Consider the following 20428-nt stretch of genomic DNA (forward strand, 5'->3'; position numbering starts at 1 on the left):
TTCTTCTCTGAACATTTTAAAACATGACATTTAAAAAAGTAGTGTTGATTAACGCTTCAGAATTATTGGATTGCTGTCAAAATGACATAAAACCAACATTACCAGGCTAAATAATTAACACATTTCTGTATTATATTAATTTAAATGGAGTATTTTTTGGCTGCTGCTCTTAATTGTAAATGTTACTGCATATAGTAACATATCTTTTCAATGTATACTGCAGTGATTATTTAATCTTGTTGGAGGCAGAGCAAGTTGTCTTTTGTTTTGTTTTGAAGATATCCCTTCAAAATTATCATACCAAAATTTTTAATCTGAAGTATTACTAAAATCATCATACCAGAATTTTTAATCTTAAATATTGCTAATATATAAGTAATTTTGGAATGCACTTTCAAATCATTTATCCTAAAAACTATCTGTATGAGCAGACTTTTACTTTATATATTTTACAAAACCAACTTTTCTCCAAGCAAAGTGTAATCCGAAACAGTAAAGATATGTCTTAATTATGCAATTAATATAAGTCTGGCACCTACAATTTTTTGTTGTATAAATGATGTTATATAAACTTAAGAGTTTGATTTAAACAAACCATGTGTTGTAAGTCACAATATTGTCTCTAGATTATTTTAGTTTTTTTCATTTTTTCATATTTAGTAGTTTTCGTGTTCTCTTCATGTGACCATTTATGAATATTTTTTTAGCACTTCATTTGGTAGAAACTCAGAGTAAATGTCATGATAAAAATAATATTTGTGTTTATATCATCAGAAAATGAAAGCATTTCACAACAAAACTATGTCCAAAAAATCAAATAAAGATGTTACAGTATAATTTTGATTATAATGGTAGATGTACCATGTTCTTTTAAATCTAACTAGAAATGCCTTCAAAATAATATTTTTTTTGAATCACACTTTTATTTGAACTATATAGCAAAAAATTGAAGGTGACAAATTCTTGTAAAACTTATTACTTTAGATGTGTAGTGTGTTGTAGTATAAGATCGTACAACCACTGCCTAGAAACCATGCTGTTTTTTGTAAAAAGCCGAAAGTGAAAGTGAGTAAAGAAACATACTATAGTTTTATATATCGTGATATCAATAGAAGTGTCTAGTCTAGGATTTATACCAGTATACGAAGAAAATTCAACTTATATGTTTCTCTTCAAATAATATGTTACAAGATGATAGCTTTTTAAGCGTAGACGTTTTTTGTTTCACTTTTCATAATCCAATATTACATATTGAAACAACACAGCTTTCTGAGGCACCGGGCTGCCGTACCTTTGACGATTGTTTACATTTTGAGAAGCACATATGCATTTCATTTTCACGTACATACATCAATGCGTGGACAAGGAAACGTTACGAAGTATTTCACGACGACGTTGACAATTGTCGTGAAAAGTATCAAGATATCGATAGTTTGCCTGGTTCGCGCTGTGCGATAGAAAGTCGGATGAAACTAGAATTTGGGGGTCATTTCATAGAGGTTCTCAAGAATGTTCTCCTAATTTATATACGTTTTCAAGAGAATTATAAAAATTTCAACTTGAAACTAACAGGGCGAATTTATTTACCCACCGAACAATAAGAGCATAGCAAGAGTGTAACGTCGTCCAAAAATTACCGTTTGTATGACAGCTCGCAAATATTATTTATTTTATATCAATAAATATGAGATCATGTAAAAAGTCTTTAAAAATCCATTTATTTTCACATCAAATTTATTTCTAATACTACTCAGTAATTCTATTGTGTTTTGTTTGCGATAACAAGTGGCAATAAAAACTAAAAAATGTATGACGGCAGATCGTAAAATTGCGACGTTATTGCAGTGGACAGAGTGCCGACAAATGATACATCTTCAAATGTGATATATCATGCTATGTCAAGGCAACACCCCGGAGCGACATTTATACCTTACATTAATGGCTGCTGTACAATAAGAAGCAATAAAAGGTTACCTAAGTTTAAATCTTATCAATCCATTAAGCAGATAAAATCAAGTAAATAAAATAATAAAAAAAAATGAACCGAAGGAATCACATGAACTCCAAAATATAAGCATCTACTACTTTGCCAATTCACCATCTTTATTGGTAAAGCAAGCATCACGAAAAAGAATAAAAAAGTTCGCTAAAATAATCAATAATATTATGCAGTTCAACAGCTCACACAAACAGCATTCTTATTTGTTTATCATCTGTGTTAATTATCATGTATATAAGTTACACGAAAAGCAGATCTGTACAGATTCGGCTGCTAGATCCCAATTTAACCTATTATGTCTGTTTGGATTGTTCGCAAAATCTTGTCAATATATCGGAACCATAAACAACAGTCGGGTTAGCTATAAAACCGGGTTTTACGCAACATTTTCTTCGATAATGTCTTTGTCATGCCAGGGATATCACAGTTATTTTCCATTGTTCCGTTAGTTGATATAGTCGAGCGTTTGATTTTAAATTTATACTTTTGTGTGTACGTTTCGTCTTTAAAAGACTTATCAGTGACACTCAAATAAAAAATCTTAAAAGGCCAAATCAAGTACAAAGTTGAACAGTATTGAGAACCGAAAATTCCGAAAGGATTTGTCGAATACATCTCCGGTAATATATTCCAAGGTGCAATAGCCTTAGTATTTGGAATAATTCAAAGCTTTGTAAACAGTTGATTTATAATATGATCACATTATTGATATTCTGTGTCAACACGTTCGTTCTGATTACTGGACTGGTGATAAACCATCGACATAGTGTTTGATTCTGAACAGTAACAATTACGTGTAATGACGTTTATTTTTCACATTTGTCCGTTTTAACCTTATTCAATATAATTGAAAAACAATTTAAGTCTGTTAAACATAAGCAATTATTAACCCATTAAGATATTTGATTAATGTCAGCAACCCAAAGAAAAAGTACAAGAAAAGCACTATACATTAAACATAGCATAAATATAGTATTGACAAAAATACCTAACTCCAAGGTAATTTCAAAATAGGTGATCCTTTCCTTTCGTTTCACCAACATATACCAATCCGCAAAGGTTACACTCTAATCCGCAGACGATTCTTAAAAAGAATTCATCATGTTCATGGCAGGCGTAACGTGACGTTACCAAAATTGCACCTATTTTGACAGTTTTTTCACCTAAGTTTATTTATGATCCAGACAAAAGTTTCCATTCTGTGTTTATTTTGTAGATGTGTCATTATTTACTATATGGTTCCACCAATATAATTTTGTATCTATATTGAATCATAGAAAAATTGGTTTGAACCGACCTCCAAACGATCCATGATTCTGTAATGAGGAGTACCCAAATTGCAACCGTGCTTAAATTCACATCCTTAAAAATCGAATAACAGATGTTATGTTTTATTTCTTGAAATATTTAGAACAATTTTACATTAGTCCATGCTTGCTATTAATTTTTTTAACAAACGGATGCTTGTAACATATTTAATTTGCTCATTTTTAAAAGATGACTTTTTGTGAACGTCGCATGGCGACGTTTTCGTAGATTTACTTTTCCAGTGAATGCTTAATCTGTTGATATGTATTGTGAACGTTTTGTGTATATTAAGATATATTTACCTTCGTTTCAAGACGTATATAATGTCACATCATAGAAATACAAATTATTTGGTCAAAGAACAAGATTTCCTTAGCGATTTGTGTTGAATAGGTGCAATTTGGGTACTCGGTGCAATTTCGGTACTGTGACGTTAGATTTGTTTTCATTAAACCACGGATTGGGCATTTATATTCGATTATTATATCCCGAGTGATAGCGAGGGGTAAAATACGAAACAAAATGCGCAACCCATGATTGCACGAAAACAAATCTATGGATGTCATGATTTTTTTCGATTCAAATAGGACAAATACAGTAATTCTTTCAATCGTGAAAGCCCTATAGACACGATACGATTTTGGCTGTTCAAATGTATATTAATATTAAAAAATTATCTTATTCAATAATAAATTAAAAAATCTACATTTTTCACCTAAAAATGTTCTTTTTATCCAATTTTATTACAATCTAAGGCGTGCAAAAAGCTTGAAAATGGTCGGTGTTTACATTTGACGTCAGAAGCATACATATGACGTCACCTTGTTTAGTTGCCAAAGACGATAACATCATTTCGTGGAACGTTCGTTTTATGAAATTTAACACCGAAATAATAACTGAAATTGACTGATTTGTTTATATTGCATTAGAATAGACATAACGGTATTGTATTTGAAGCTTGGCCTACCTAGGTTTTTACTGTCGGAAATTGACCTTACCTGGTCGTATAAATAAGATAGGCATAATGCGGAACAGTCAATTTTGTGTATTACTGAGTTTGCGCTAAAAGTAACTATACTGTGATTATACGTTTGGTTAACGATATATAGGTCGTCATACTATAATTGTTGATTTAAAATTCAGATCAATGTAGCATCTGGTATGGTAAGTCTAGACCTTGCATAGATTCTTAAATTATAGAGTTTGTATCTCTTCCTGTTAAGGAGAAAACAGATCAACTGCTTTTGGTTTAAGAAAAAACTTTCATGTCAACTGATTGCTTGCATTTCAGTGATTCTAAACATTTATGGTTTCTTACATTTTCCTATAAAATAAGGTAGATAATTGGCAACTTATGGTCTTCCAGTGTCATATGCTAAGCAAAATAGGTGGAAGTAAATATCAAAAAGTCTTTACAAGGAAAGGTGGAAAGTCTTAATTATGTTTGGCCATCAGAATGTACTAGTATAGAGAATAAGCAGAGGAGACACAAAGAGGACAACAAAATAATCACAAAAAAGAAAATTTCTAACAATTGCAAATGAGACAACTATTCATTTAAACCAAGGACAAGAAGATGAATTACAATATGTTACTGTATGGTCACAATCAATGTGAAAAAACTGCTTTTCAATTATTTGTTGAACAAAAACTTTATCGTAAGTTATGTTAAAAAGAGTCCATGAGTAACGAGTTTAGAAATATGAAACAACCCAAATAAAGACACGACCTGGATATAACAAATAACAGACGGAGAACTAAAACAATTATGACAGGGTTCAACCACAACATTGATAGAGCTACTAGCTGCCGATGTCGAACACACAAAGAAAATGTTTGAATTAAAATGTGATCGCTGACCCGTCTTTTTCATTCACCTTGAAAACTGGACAGCACAATTGTAAAACAAAAACAAAAATTAAACCAGACTTTTGATCTAGTCCTCCAAATTCATGCAAAAGTGATTTTGATATATCATTTGGCCAACTATAATAGTTTAATCCGTGTTCACATTGAGCTAAACTCGGTGTGGTATCAGTGTACTCAACTCTTAATACTAAACTCTATTATGTTCCCATTGATGAAAATAAATGTTTGAATGTAGTTTAAAACAGGTTTTGACTACATGCAGCCGATAGTCAATGTAGGTCTTGTTAAGTTAAGTGTACATTACACTAGATATAAAAGAAAGTGGATTTTATTATAAATATTTAAGAAAGTTACATATATTGAATAAAAATTATTATAATAATAATATTATGAACTAAGTTATTTACCTATTCATATGACAAAAACTAAACAAAATGCTAAGTTAAAAATATGATTAAATTCAATAGCTTTAGTGGGAGGGGGATTTTTTGCTGATATAATATTCATTTTACACCAGTTGATAGTACGGTATATATATTTAGCGCGAATATTAATTTTACTATTTGTACACAACTATTTCCTGCAAAGTCCTGCTTTTTTTAGGACAAAAATATTCATTTTCAGCATATTTTGTACAAGGTTATTTTTACAGTTAGTACCAGTCCAGACTGTTCAATTCCAAAATGTCCCAATGAGTGACCGAGGAACAGAAATATGGTCACATAGGTCTTCTTCCGATTGGCAATAAAAACAATTACCAGATTGTGGCTTCCGTATGGCTGTGCTGGATGTACTAGTTAGTAGCCACGTCAGCTCATAAAAGGAACGTTACATCCGATGCCTCGTGTACAGACATTGCCAGCTAAAAACCTTTGCAACAACTCCTTGAGGGATCCGTAGGTGGGTTGTTGCAAGGCAAAAATTATGCCCCTTTGCAACATGCTCTCATTTTCCAATGCAAGTCCAAATTGCCCCGATCTTCATATCGGACGGCCTTAATAACAGGACCGACTTGTATTTATTGTGAATTTGTTCTCGTCCTGAACATGCATGAAATATTTACCACTGGACGTTAAGCAACCAAACATCAATCAATCAATCAATCATTTTATAAATTCTTTTTTCGGCTATTGTTACGTTGTTTTAGCCTGTGTAATTGTGACATCTTTAGAACTGTTAATATTCTTCAAAAATTCTTTCAAAACAAAAGAACGATTTTCTGAAAGGTACCGACCATTCATCTTTCTGGGACAAACCATTTATTTTACTTAATTTTCTTAATAACAATCAGGAACATTTTTAAAATCCATGTCCAAACAAATGGATTTAAACAATTCTACTCCCCCTCCAATACAAAATAGAAAAAATAAAAAATAAAATATGAATTGATATCTGCCTAATTGATACAAAAGTTCACAGAAAATTTTTAATTCAATTCTATGTAATGTACATGTAAATTACGTGTACATGTTGTCTACTGGTGTGAAAAATTTTCATGTACAGGTAATTAAAACCGATGTACACGTGAGAATAAATTTAATGTAAAACCAGTGTTCATTACATGAAAACATGAAACTAATTGTAAACAGGATTACAGTACGCGAGGTTTTGTGTTAACACGGCCTAATTGACTCTTGGTAAACGCGTTTTCCCTGATGTTAACTATATGATATATGACTCTGACACTTGATTTAATAAATCGTCATTATCTATTATTGGTCATACTGTACTTTCAAGTTGAGATTATAATTATTGGGAGGATATATGATTATGGCTATTTGTGGTCTTTTTTTCTAATAATCCTGCAAATATTTCTCCTCTGCGACTGTTATCCAAAATACATACATGAAAATAATAGAAATAACCAGAAAAGCCAAAAAACGTCGAGATGATACCATTCAGTTAAACATTTTAATATTTCAATAAATCGTCATTATCTATTATTGGTCATACTGTACTTTCAAGTTGAGATTATAATTATTGGGAGGGTATATGATTATGGCTATTTGTGGTCTTTTTTTCTAATAATCCTGCAAATATTTCTCCTCTGCGACTGTTATCCAAAATACATACATGAAAATAATAGAAATAACCAGAAAAGCCAAATAACGTCGAGATGATACCATTCAGTTAAACATTTTAATATTTCATTTGAATATAAGATTACATGGTAATATACCATAAAGCTACATGTTTTATATAGCGCTGTTACAAATCAATCGGAGATATTTTGCTTTGATGCAGCAATCTGACTAGTTAAGCATGTTTATGGTCGATCAACGTGCATGAGGATTGGTCGATCTATCAATGTGATTGAGGCTTGGACAATCCATCAATGTACATGGGTGTTGGATGATCGATCAATGTAAATGAAATAGAGATGCAAAAAAAGATACCAAAGGGACATTCAAACTCATAAGTCCTCAATGAACTCACAACGACGTGCCTAAAAAAGAAAAAAACCCAACAGACAAACAACAGTACACAAACAAAACATAGAACACTAAAGATTGAGCAACACAAACCCCGCTAGAAACTGGGGTGATGCCAGGTGGTCTGGAAGGGTAAGCGTATCCTGCGCCACATGTGGCACCCGACGTGTTGCTCATGTTAAAACAAACCCGTTGATAAGTCTAATTTGGTAGGTCATATTCTGGACAATTGGAACATATCCGTTGTCATCTGTGCAACAGATACTCCTTAACGGTCAACTAACTCGTGATAAGGTCCGTAAAATTTACGAAAGGTTATTCAAACTTCACGACTTGGAACTCTTGGTTTAATAGCCTCCTTGTGAGCAGCCCCTAGAATATCGTATCAACTGGGAGATATAAAATCCGTATGAAGGCGCTGCTGCATTGTTGCTACATAGAAATGGAACGTTCACAATTGGGAAGCTGAAATCAAAGTTTTGTTTTCAACCGACCATTATTGTCATTTTCTAGATGTAAATCAAGATATGAGGAAGAATTAACTATATCTGTTGTATCCTTTATCTCAAGTTCGATGGAAAAGATGCGTTTAACATAGTCACCAATTTTGAACTACTTATTGAGTGAAACATCATCTGTATAGCGGAAAGTGAAGTTAAAGGATACTGCTTACTTAATTTCTTTCTTCCTAAGAAGATCCTTTATGAATTCAGCCTCATATGAACATAGGAACAAGTCGGCAAGAAGAGGAGCACAGTTGATTCCCATGGGAATGCTGATTGTTTGTTGAAGCATACGTCTTCCAAACTTTAAAAATATGTTGTGAATCAAGAAATTTTTATATAATGTCAGATTCAGAGAATTCTTAGTTTGAATCAGAGCGATTTTTTTACAAAGTACGATCTATCTTTCCCTAAAACAAGATTCTACGTTGGTCAATCGTTGGTCAATCTTTTTTATGAAACAAAGCAGGAAAATCTCTTTCAATTTGCTTTTTTGTTTGGAATGAGGAATAATTGTGTAAAGTGTAGAAAAGTCATAAGTGTCAATACTATTGCAAGCTGAAAGAGTCTTATATTGTATGTACTCTAAAGGATCTTTGGATTTTGTTAGTATACCACATCTCAGCCATGCCACCTCTAGAATAGGTAGTTTCACAATGACTTTGAAGCCCGGCTTTGATGGCTGATAAAATTGATGTTAACAATTTAGAAAGAGGTTTCATCGAGAACTTATGCATACAGCATTATAACGTTGTATGCAAGGACACTTGTGTAGTTTAGGTATCCAATACAGTAATGGAAGATCCAGTTATTTATCTCTAGCTGAAATTCGAAAGGAACATAGAACAGACCTATGATTATCAGTAATGGAAGATCCAGTTATTTATCTTTAGATGAAATTCCAAAGGAACATTGAACAGACCTATGATTATCAGTAATGGAAGATCCATTTATTTATCTTTATTTGAAATTCCAAAGGAACATAGAACAGACCTATGATTATCAGTAATGGAAGATCCATTTATTTATCTTTAGTTTAAATTCCAAAGGAACATAGAACAGACCCATGATTATCAGTAATGGAAGATCCATTTATTTATCTTTAGTTGAAATTCCAAAGGAACATAAAACAGACCTATGATTATCAATAATGGAAGATCCAGTTATTTATCTTTATTGAAATTCAAAAGGAACATAGAACAGACCTATAATTATCAGTAATGGAAGATCCATTTATTTATCTTTAGTTGAAATTCCAAAGGAACATAGAACAGACCTATGATTATCAGTAATGGAAGATCCATTTATTTATCTTTAGTTGAAATTCCAAAGGAACGTAGAACAGACCCATGAATATCAGTAATGGAAGATCCATTTATTTATCTTTAGTTGAAATTCCAAAGGAACATAGAACAGACTTATGATTATCAGTAATGGAAGATCCATTTATTTATCTTTAGTTGAAATTCCAAAGGAACATAGAACAGACCTATGATTATCCATGATTTGGTAATTAATGTTGATAGTTCATACAAAATGCAAGGGTTATGGTAGATTGATCAATTTATCTTTTAAATTTCAATGTGTATAAACACCCTTACAGCTTTATGAACACCCTTACAACTTTAACATAGTAAGAAAGAATTATCAACGTCTTGTTTGCGTGATCTTATGATGTCTTGAATAATTTTAAGCGTATCATATACATATTGAAAGTTTGGACTTTAAGTATTTGATGTGAAATTGCAGAAATCTCTCTGATCGTTTTGCGGATCCGATCATTACTTCGTGTATGGTTAAAATATTTCGCTGTCACAGACAATGATTTGTTATTTATGGTTTTGAAAACAAGCAGGCTACAATCACATTTAAGGGAGACAACAAAATTGATGAAACTATTGGTGAAAGTGTTATTAAAAATTTAAAAGACACGAAAACACAAAAGAAAGAACTGCCAACAATACAATACTTCAAACAATCTTTATAATCATGCTGCCTTCTTGTGTAAAATTACTGTGTTAAATTTGTACGTATTATTTCTTTAAAATAAATCTTTATCTTTAGGGTCATTGAAAAAAAGTACAACAAAAATACCGAACTCTAAGGCAAATTCAAAAAGAGAAGTCCATAAAAACTGGCAATATCAGATGCTATCGATCATCGGAAAAAGTGAAGAAACAACTGTAGCAATGAATTATATTCGACTTTATTTTTATTATGAAACCTCACTTGATGTTTCAAAGATTTATTTGTAGATCTTTATAAAATCAAAACGCTTTTTAACGACGTACATACATTGCATTACAAATAATCGTTTACTGTCATTGACTATTACTGTACACGTGTAACAAATCAATATACAGTCTTAGCTCATTAGTTATTATTTGGCAGATAGAATAAACTATGCATAAAATAATATTTATTTCAATATCTTTTAATCAACGGATTAGCAGATTATTATGTATACCATATATCATATAACAAATATTGTAAGTAAGAACAGGAATCAATACGCAATGGCGCTTTCCATAGAGATAAGTCTACGTCTGGTATATCGTCACAAGGAATTCTCTTGTTCCTAGCAAAAACAAAACAAACAAAAAATAACATCATATTAGGACAAATGAACCTTTATTTGAATTTTTTTAATGCATAAAATGTTTCAAAATAAAGTTAAGACCTTTCTATTGTTCAGTTTGTTTCCTCAAATGTCAAAAAGGAAGAGAATCAAAATTAATATCTCTTCAATTAATCTTTCCTTGGGACCTATGAAAAGTCAATCTCACCAAAATGCAGTAAATAATGGAAGACGAAATTAATTGCAAATAGTTGCCTCCACTTTATTAAAGTCATTATATTATTAAAAAAAGTGACGATTTTGGCTGTTTGTTGTAAATTTATTTGTATTAAGACATTAAAGCAATGATTCGTATAACTATTAGCTGATTTTGTGTGTTTGTTTCTCCTTCTAATTGTTTAGTGTGTCTTTCCTTTTCATTCTGTGTTGTCAATTGCAACGTTCACTACAGTCTTTAAAGTCCATGTTTAATGAGAAGTTTTGCTTTATGTTCTTGTTCAAGAGTAGCTTTCCATACAATTGAGGTGGAGTTACGAGAATTTATGAAGCAGCTCTTGAAATTATTTAAACTAGATTTTTGTTATTATTTCAAACAACTCAAAATATCTTTTATTTTATTTTTAAACATTATAATGGGTACATCCTCTGTATATGCTTAACAATTAAAATACATTGTATGAATATATTTTATTCGAAGGTTAATGGGGACTAAATTATTCAAAGTCAGACACAGTTATGCGTTTTAAAAAGGTAATACACATGCAAGCGTTAGAATTTTGTTACTATTCAATGTCAATTAGATGTTTTTGGAAACAGATGTGTGTAGTTTTTACAAATTTTCGATGTTTACTTACAAGTTTCTTTCCGGAAGAAGAAACATATTTTCTTGTATTTTACTAATACCAAGGTTGCGGCAAAATATTTTGGATACACGTGCGTTTTCTTTTATAGACCTAAGTTGCTCTGAAAAATAACAAGCACTTCAAAAAAAGAAAACACTGGCGGGTACATGTATTTCCTTGCAAGCAGGTTTATCATAAATGTATTGTACTTGTATGAGGGTGAGGATTGGGGTTTACAGAATAGAGAACAATGAGCAAAAAATATAGAGACAATGGACAAAAAAAAGAATAAAGAATAATGAGGTGCCAAAATATCAAGAATAGAGAATAATGGACAACCAGTGTAAAGAATAGAGAAAACTCGGCTAAAGATTAAAGAATACAAAAATGAAGGACCTCCCATCCAGACCCTCTTGTATTTCACAACAATATGATTGTATCATTATACTTGTAATTTTGAAATATTGCACATCTTCAGCAGATTTGTTTGTCTGAAGGGAATCAACTCTACATCCTTAAATCAAAACATGTATTATATAACAAAAACAATAGAACATGACCAACTATGTTTTTTTATAACCTAAACAAATATATAACCCGTTATTTAGATTCTTTTCATTTTGTCTTCCCGCTCTCCTGCTTGCTTAAGACTAGACGGAAGGTATGCAAAACCGCATCTAGATATTATAGGAAAAGAAAAGACAATGATTTATATTTACCTTTAGTAAAGGAAAACACCTGGTCCGGCCGTTCATACCAGAACCTGTCGCCTTGTTTCATTCGTTGATATTGAAATCCCAACAAACACTGGAACGTGGGTCCAACATTGAAACCTGGGTCTTTTTCTAACATAGCACCCACGAATAAATCTATATCATCAGGATCACTGAAATCGAATGATGAATGGACTACAGAAATGAACAATTTGTATCAATATATATTCACAACGCTTTTTGGAATTTTGGAAGCCAAAACATATTTGTGAATCTTGAGAAGAAGACTGAATTATTTCTTATTTTTTCAGTACGACTTTATTCCTAGTAATTTGACAAATGTCGAAATTTTGGCTTTTCCATAAAGATTTTCCAAACAATTTGTGCTATGCTAAGTTGTGCTATACCAATATATTTAATTTTGTTGCCAGTACAAACAAATAAAAATGTGCGCACATACACGAATTTGCACAAACTTACCACACACTCAGAGCAAGTCAAAAAACGATAAAGAAGCAAAGGCAAAAAGTGAAGATACGTTTAAAAAAAAAAAAAAAAAAAAAACAAGCTGGATTTCACCTTTCCTGCGTACTTATACAATTTCATTAGTGCTTCCCCAAACTTTCCAAACTGGTTGAATAATTTGATAGGTTCGAGGCCACAGAACTTTCGCCATGTGTTGTATCCAGACACTCCTTGGTCCCGCCCTCTCTGTATGTTTCTGGCGACAATATCAGATCCTGGTGGCTCTGGTAAAGGGAATAATGTGTTTCGCATCCCATCAACAAAAAAGCTGTAATGACAAACTACTTAATTGCGAGATAAAATATTGGGATTTCTGGAGAACATGCATACAGATATATGTATCAGATATCAGAATACGAGGTCTTATTATTACGATATTAACCCAGTCGCATTATTTGCAATAATAAAAACCTCGCAATATTTTTAATTTCTGAATTGAAAGTAGTGCATACAAAAATGTTCGTATAAAGATAAGTGGGTTTTAAGTGTATTTGATTTTCCTTTTTCCTCGGGGATGGTATGTAACTCTTTGATTAAGTTCAATAATTCATAAACGTGCTTATCTTTCCGTCGTTTTTTCTCCTGGCGTTTTAAGTTTTTCGTCAACGTATGAGTTTGAATATCCCTTTGGTACCATTCTTTTTTTTTACCTCTCGAAATACCTGTTGATATTTTTCCTGTGTAAGTGCATCAATTAGTTCGACAAAATTTACCCAAAGCTTATACTAAAAGTTATTTCATTTTTTCATGTTTTATGTTTTTTTTGCGGTTGAAAAGACCAAACTTCTTTCCCACGTTTATATTCTGGGTTTACTGATTTAGATCTTCCTACGCAATAAAATTTTCGCGAAAGAATATAATCACTTTTTCAATTAAAAAAAACACCTTTTCACCGACATTTTCCATTTTACAGTATGAGAAAGTAGCTGTTTCCCTAGAGCCTCATTGACTCTACAAAGGTATGCTGATAGTGCAACTGTACCTACTGTTGTTAGTTGTGTTGTAATCTTGAAACGTTGATTTCGGTTCTTGTCGTCTGAAAATGTTCAGCTTCATTGTCATTTAAACATTAAGTAACCGATGGATATTATTATTTTAACAAATGATAGATATGTAGATTGCTACACTATTTTATAGCTTTCTGTAAACATTATTCAAACTTACTTATCAATCTTGTTACTGCCTGTACAAGCTAAATGTCGTCCTAGAAATGGAATATTGATTCCATTATTTTGTTGAAGGAGTCGCGGACTTTCAAATATATCCTTTAGATTATTTATAGCCACTGTGTTGCAGTCTTCGTCCACGAAGTTCTGCTCGTTTGTTAATTGCGAGTGACCAAAACGATGTGCTGCAACGTTAACAGAATTCAACACTTGTGGATTAATATCTTCGTCATAGGGATCAATGAACAGATCTTCGTCCACTACTCCTGAGAATAACTCAAATCTCTGCATTGAAGTTTGACCAAGAATTAGAGGTAGAAAGTCATTAAATGTAATATGCTGAAACATAGCTATAACTATCTTCCGTGCTTCTTGGAAAACGGTTTCATCTTTCCAATGCGGGTTCAGCATGCGTAGTTCTGAAGCAATACGGTTATGTTCCCTATGCCAAACTAAATGCTGAACGTTCAGCATTGGTACTTCCGCTACTCGACTGTCACCTACAAATTGCAGTTATCAAGAAATTATCACCATAGGTATACTACAAAAATAAAAAAAAAGTTGAATGTCTATGTCATGTTTATGCAGCAAAGTACGTAAATAAAACGTTGAATGCCTATATCATGAATGTGTGTCTGGAAGGGGCCTACTGAACAGCGAGAATGGACAATAAATGCAAAATGAAATAGCAAAAAAAAAAAAAAAAAAAAAGAATAAAGCAAAAAATAGGCAAACGTTATTAAGAAAAAAAGCATAACAAAAAAACTCCATGGCAAATTCCAAAAGGGGAAGTCCATAAAAACTGACAAAATCAAACGGTATCAGTCAAAAAAACAAGTGAAAAACAACTGCCATATTCCTGACTTGGTACAGGCTATTTCCGAAGAAAATCGTGGATAAAACCTGGTTTTATAGATAGCTAAAACTCTCACTTGTATGACAGTTGTTTATAGTTCCGTTATATTGACAAAATTGGAGGAGCAAGCAAAACACACTAGAGAAAAATGGGGTGCTAAGATATATAGAATATAGAGTAATGGTCAAAACAAATTGTGAAAAGAGAAAAACGGTAAAAAGATGAAGAATAAGGAAATAAAGGATCCCCCATCCAGACGTTCATGTATATCCAGCATTTCAAGCTGACATGACAAATATACGAGAATTCCTAATTAAAGTCTGTTAACTTGACTTAATAGACATTTGTACTTGACATAAGTATTGTATATGCCATAAGCCACCTTTCCTGATTTTGAACGGTAAGAAGTATGTGGGATTACGTTTACATTTAATTTGATTTGTACTTTTTGTTTACCATTTTTTACCTTATTCAGTGGCGTAAAATACTATATGATATATAGATGTACTGCTACATTCTGTTCAGAATAAGAATATTAGCACTATAAATGTTTCTTCATGTCAGCAACCCGACACACATACCTAAATGACATAAAAAGCAACACAAAATCTTTAACTTTTGGAATTTTACAAGATCGTGTCTTCTTGTATTGCTTAAAAAGTAGCTATATACAATCTTCCCTGAAGTACAGCCTATGCTGATAAATTCAGTGTAATACAAAGATTTCAGATCAGTATGTGAGGTATTTTGATCTGGCTTTCAGTCACTACAGGCGTTTTTTTTATACTGTATACATGGTATCTTATTGTCTGCTTGTGTGTACTTCTACCTTTTTTTGTTATATAATGCTCTTATTTCATTATTAAATCCTGTTCATGTGCTGTTTTACAGTTTTCTTCTTTTTGAACGCGTTCGGAAGTCAACCAATTGAAACAAAAGTAGAGATTTAAAAAAAATTTGAGTGTGGTCGCGTTTTAGATTTCAATGAACGTAATCTATGAATAACTGGTAAATTATTTAGTCACATATTTCGTTACCACAAATTGTTTAAACTTTTACTTAATTCTTCCATAAATACAAAGACTTGGTTAGGAAGTTTGGCTGTACCTGTAGAATTCTGATTAAAAACAGGATATAACATCCTAAATTTTACAGTGATATTGTTTATTAAGCAGGTAAATTTAGATAAGATCCATGTCAACTCATTAATCCTTTGAATACACTTATTCATAAAGGTTCTCAATTTAACACCGTTGTGAAAGCATTGAATATTGTGTTTATCGGTACTAATGTTGATTTTGTTTTTGATAAATTAAAATATAACTAAATATTTATTGTTGTATATGTACATGTACTTATGATCCTACATCATGTCGATACTATTTACTTATTGTTTGGCATGGCACAGGGTCATCCGTTTCTAAGACTGTTTATGACGTCCTTATACTAAATCCGTTGGATGTGTATTGATTGACACTTTAGTCGGGGATTTATTTATTAGTTATAATTGGCTCAGGACTAGCTTTCAGTAACTGCGAGTACTCTTATATCGGTGCTTAATGTCTATTGTTTTATGTTAGTTGGTTTATTTGTGCTTCGTACTGATTTGCTAAGTTAAATAAAGGCAACAGTAGTATACCGCTGTTCAATAGTCATAATTCGATTAAGCAAAAACAAATCCGGGTAACAAATTAAAAACAAGGCAAACACATCAACTATAAGAAGAAAACAACGGAACAACAGATACACTGAACTACAACAAAAGCAAACGCCAACATACATAAAAATGGACTGTAGATAACAACTGCGATATTCCTGACACGGTACAAGCCATTTTACGAAAAAATTGTGGGTTGAACCTGGTTTTATGGGTAGCCAAACCACCCGCTTATATGGCAATGTTACAAATACTGCTAAAATGACAACACTACGTAACAGGAATAGATAACAAACAAACGCAAGAACACTCACCACAGAGAAATACATAAATAAATAATATACTAGTACATAACAACATGTAAACCGCAGAATAACAACAGACATCTCCCAGGAATTTATGACAGCACACTAGGACACCACAAACGAAAAATAAACTGCGCGTCACATGAATGGATCAACGTCACAAAAAGTGACGTATTTTTTGTCACGTTTATATCATAACTGGTCAATTTCTAGAAATAAAATAAAATAGATATAGGAAGATGTATGAGTGCCAATGAGACAACTCTCCATCCAAGTAACATTTTTATAAAAGTAAACCATATTAGATTTGTTTTATTTATAGACACTCACAAGAATGTTAAATTGGGATTGAGTTTTTAATGGTGTTATTTTGCCATTTGCAACTGATTTTTCCAATTTGTTCTTTTGTTGTTCTCTAACACAACTGTCCAAAATTACGGGAGGGTTGTGCGCCCACAAGTATGTGCCTGTCCCAAGTCAGAAATCTGTTACTCAGTGGTTGCCGTTTATTCATGTCTGTCATATATGTTTTTCGTAAATTGTATTGTATAATTGTATGATAACACTTGGTTACATGAGAAATATCACCTGTGTTGACCTCCATCATAAATTCTTTTCAAATTCTGGAGAATGTGTGAAATGTGAGTTCAGTATATAATTCATAATACATTTACTTAGCCAATGGCACTTTCTTGAAATAAGAGTTGCAATACAAGTAATTTCCAACACAGTCCTAACTTTAACTATAACTATCTGGTTTTGAAAGAAAATTTATCACGTAGTTAAACACAGGTGAAAGTTTATATGTAAAGAAGTGTTATCATATAAAATGTAAACAGGCTCCAAATCAAGGGAAATTATTAATAAATAAATAAACAGATATTGCTACAGTACCATTTGCCTTTGACGCAACACAGCCACATATCAATCAATCAATCAACTACAAATATTGCCGGTACATACTAGCAAAGGTTTTTACTTTTGCTTTTATTAACATGGTATGAGGTAATACTTCCAATATATATATTTATAACTGTTATATATCAAATAATACAAATAATATATTTGGAGGTGAAACATCTAAAGACCCCTATTCAAATGAAATTTTAAACCTAAAACTATAATAAGTACCTGCAACTGGACATTTTTTTGGTTTAACGGGATTAAAGCAAACGTTAACCCCAACTGGTGTTGGTAAAAGATTGTCATCTGTTTTCAACAAAACTGAAAAAAAAATATTCAAGAAAGCAAATAAAAATCCATTTGTCTGGATGAAAAGAACAATACAAACATGGTTGTATTCAAATATATATAGTAAATGCATAATTATGTCATCAAACACTACAATTGAACCGTATTTGAAACCAGGTTTTTATGAACTTCCCCCTTTTTGTATTTACCGTATATTTTGGTATTTTTGTTAAACTTTTTTAGTGTAAAACCATATTCTAAGTTAAGAATATCATATCTTGATGCAATTTAAGATATATTTAAGTGAATATTTTCTTTTGTGTAAATTAAGGCAACAGTAGTTTACTGATGTTCAAACCTCGTAAATCATATTAGAAGATAAATCAATGTTAAAAAAACTGAGGAAATCGCATTTACTCCAACAGGAGCGAGACCGGGTGAGTTGGTGTAAATGTATTATGCATGAAAAGTATAACAAGAATACAAAAAATACCGGGTAGTAGTATTCACATTTTTGAAAATTATATGCATATGTGCTAGAGTGCATTTCAGTAATCTCGTTGCCTTCTACGTAGCACTAGTTATTTTAAAATACCTATAAACAGTTAAAGAAAAATAATATGTTGAAAGCAGGCAGAGTTCTGAACAGTGTTTACTAAAAAGTAATGACAATATATGGACATACACTAAAAGTTTTATCATAAAAAGTTTATATAATAATTTGTTTATTTTTCTTTCAGTAGTTTCCGGAAATACCTACTATACTTTTATCTTTAAAAAATTGTTTTGTCTAAGTTTTTGTCGAAGTTCATGTTGTAGGCAATTTATTGTGCAGTTGATATTATAAGTAGCAAACATGGCAACTGATAAAATGCACTTCATCGAAAACAAATACTAAAAAGTCTATTCGTGTATCAATATAAAACAAAACAACAAAGTAGGCATACAAGCGAAAACACTCACAGCTTCCAGGCAACCGCAAAAGTTTGCTCAATTCTGGAGTACTTCCATACACCACACTGGCATCGACGAAGGCTGTTGCGAGGTTAACTTGTTGCCTTACTGCAATATCGATAAAATGCATATAAACGAATCAAACAAATACTCTTAAATAATAATCCAAACCCAAAAAGACCGAACCCAAACGATCGCTTCATGGGGGACTTGTAATTTAGCAATTATCATTTAAGTGTTTATCTCATCCAAACAACACAGACAAACCATTTTCCATAAACTTTCAATCTTAACGGTTGCATAATACATCTGCTTCATTCTAACACTACAGGTAGGTTGAAAAAACATGCAGTAACATAACGAATAATTATAAACTATTCAGAAATTCTAACTTCATAATTTTTTCAAATATATTCGTTATTTACTTGATACCAAGTTCATAAAGCCAAGAAACAATATAACCAATTCTGTGTATCAATTAAGGATTTTGTTTTAAATCAGTCAAAGTTAATTAGATAAATGACCGTTTTAGGGTCGACAACTACCAATAGTGTTTTTATTTTAACGATTTTCTTACCTCCATCGTCATCCATTGTTCCTCTTGCTCTTACAAAGTTTAAACACCCTGGTGGTAAATCCATATCGTTCTCTGGAATTTGAAGTGGAAAGCAGAAGTCACGACTGAAACGAACAACAATCATTTTTTGCAGAACTTTATAATCTTAATACAAGTAAAAACAAACCCAAAGTATAAATGACAGAAAAAATTACAATATCATAACAAAACATTTTTGATGGATTGATAGACAAATAATAACTGTAAATTCGAAAAAAAAATGCATTCATTTATTACTGCTATTTTAGACCGATACAATAAAATGCATCAATTTATAATTGCGATTGCAAAAATGTTGCATACTTTAATAGATGCAAACCATTAAGCGTGTGATATCTTCGACAAGTCATATCTATACATGTACATACTTATCTCTGTACGGGTTTTCACAGCAGTCATTCTCAGCAAATGCTTCGAAAATAAGAGTATAAATACATTTTTAGGTACTTACTAACGATTAAACATATATCACATTTAACATGTTGAGAAGGTACACCACTGTCGAAATATGGGAGAATTAAAAAATAGTGCATGGGTGACTTTAATCTTTCCACGTGTTGGCCCTTTATGCTAGTTATTTTACCACGAGCAAAAGCGAGGGGTAACGTATCGGAATAAAAGGCCAACCCGTGGTGAAAACAATATAAATAAAGTCCCCATGAAATATTTCTATTCTAATCGGACAAAAATGGCAATTATTTTGAATCGAAGCGCTCTAATTGAAGGCAAATAGTATTTGCTGTTTCTGTAATTGAACACACTATCTATGTTGATGTAAAAGACGAAAAAAACTGAATTAGTGACATGCTTACATTATTTACTAAAAACTTGACATGTTTGGATGACGTCAAATGATTATCTAACTTTATTCAAGAGAATGGGCTTTCACCAAATTCGTGTCATCGTTTGTTCAT

Source organism: Mytilus californianus, unplaced genomic scaffold (genome assembly GCF_021869535.1).
Source record: "Mytilus californianus isolate M0D057914Y unplaced genomic scaffold, xbMytCali1.0.p SCAF_10, whole genome shotgun sequence".
In the NCBI taxonomy this organism is placed as follows: domain Eukaryota; kingdom Metazoa; phylum Mollusca; class Bivalvia; order Mytilida; family Mytilidae; genus Mytilus; species Mytilus californianus.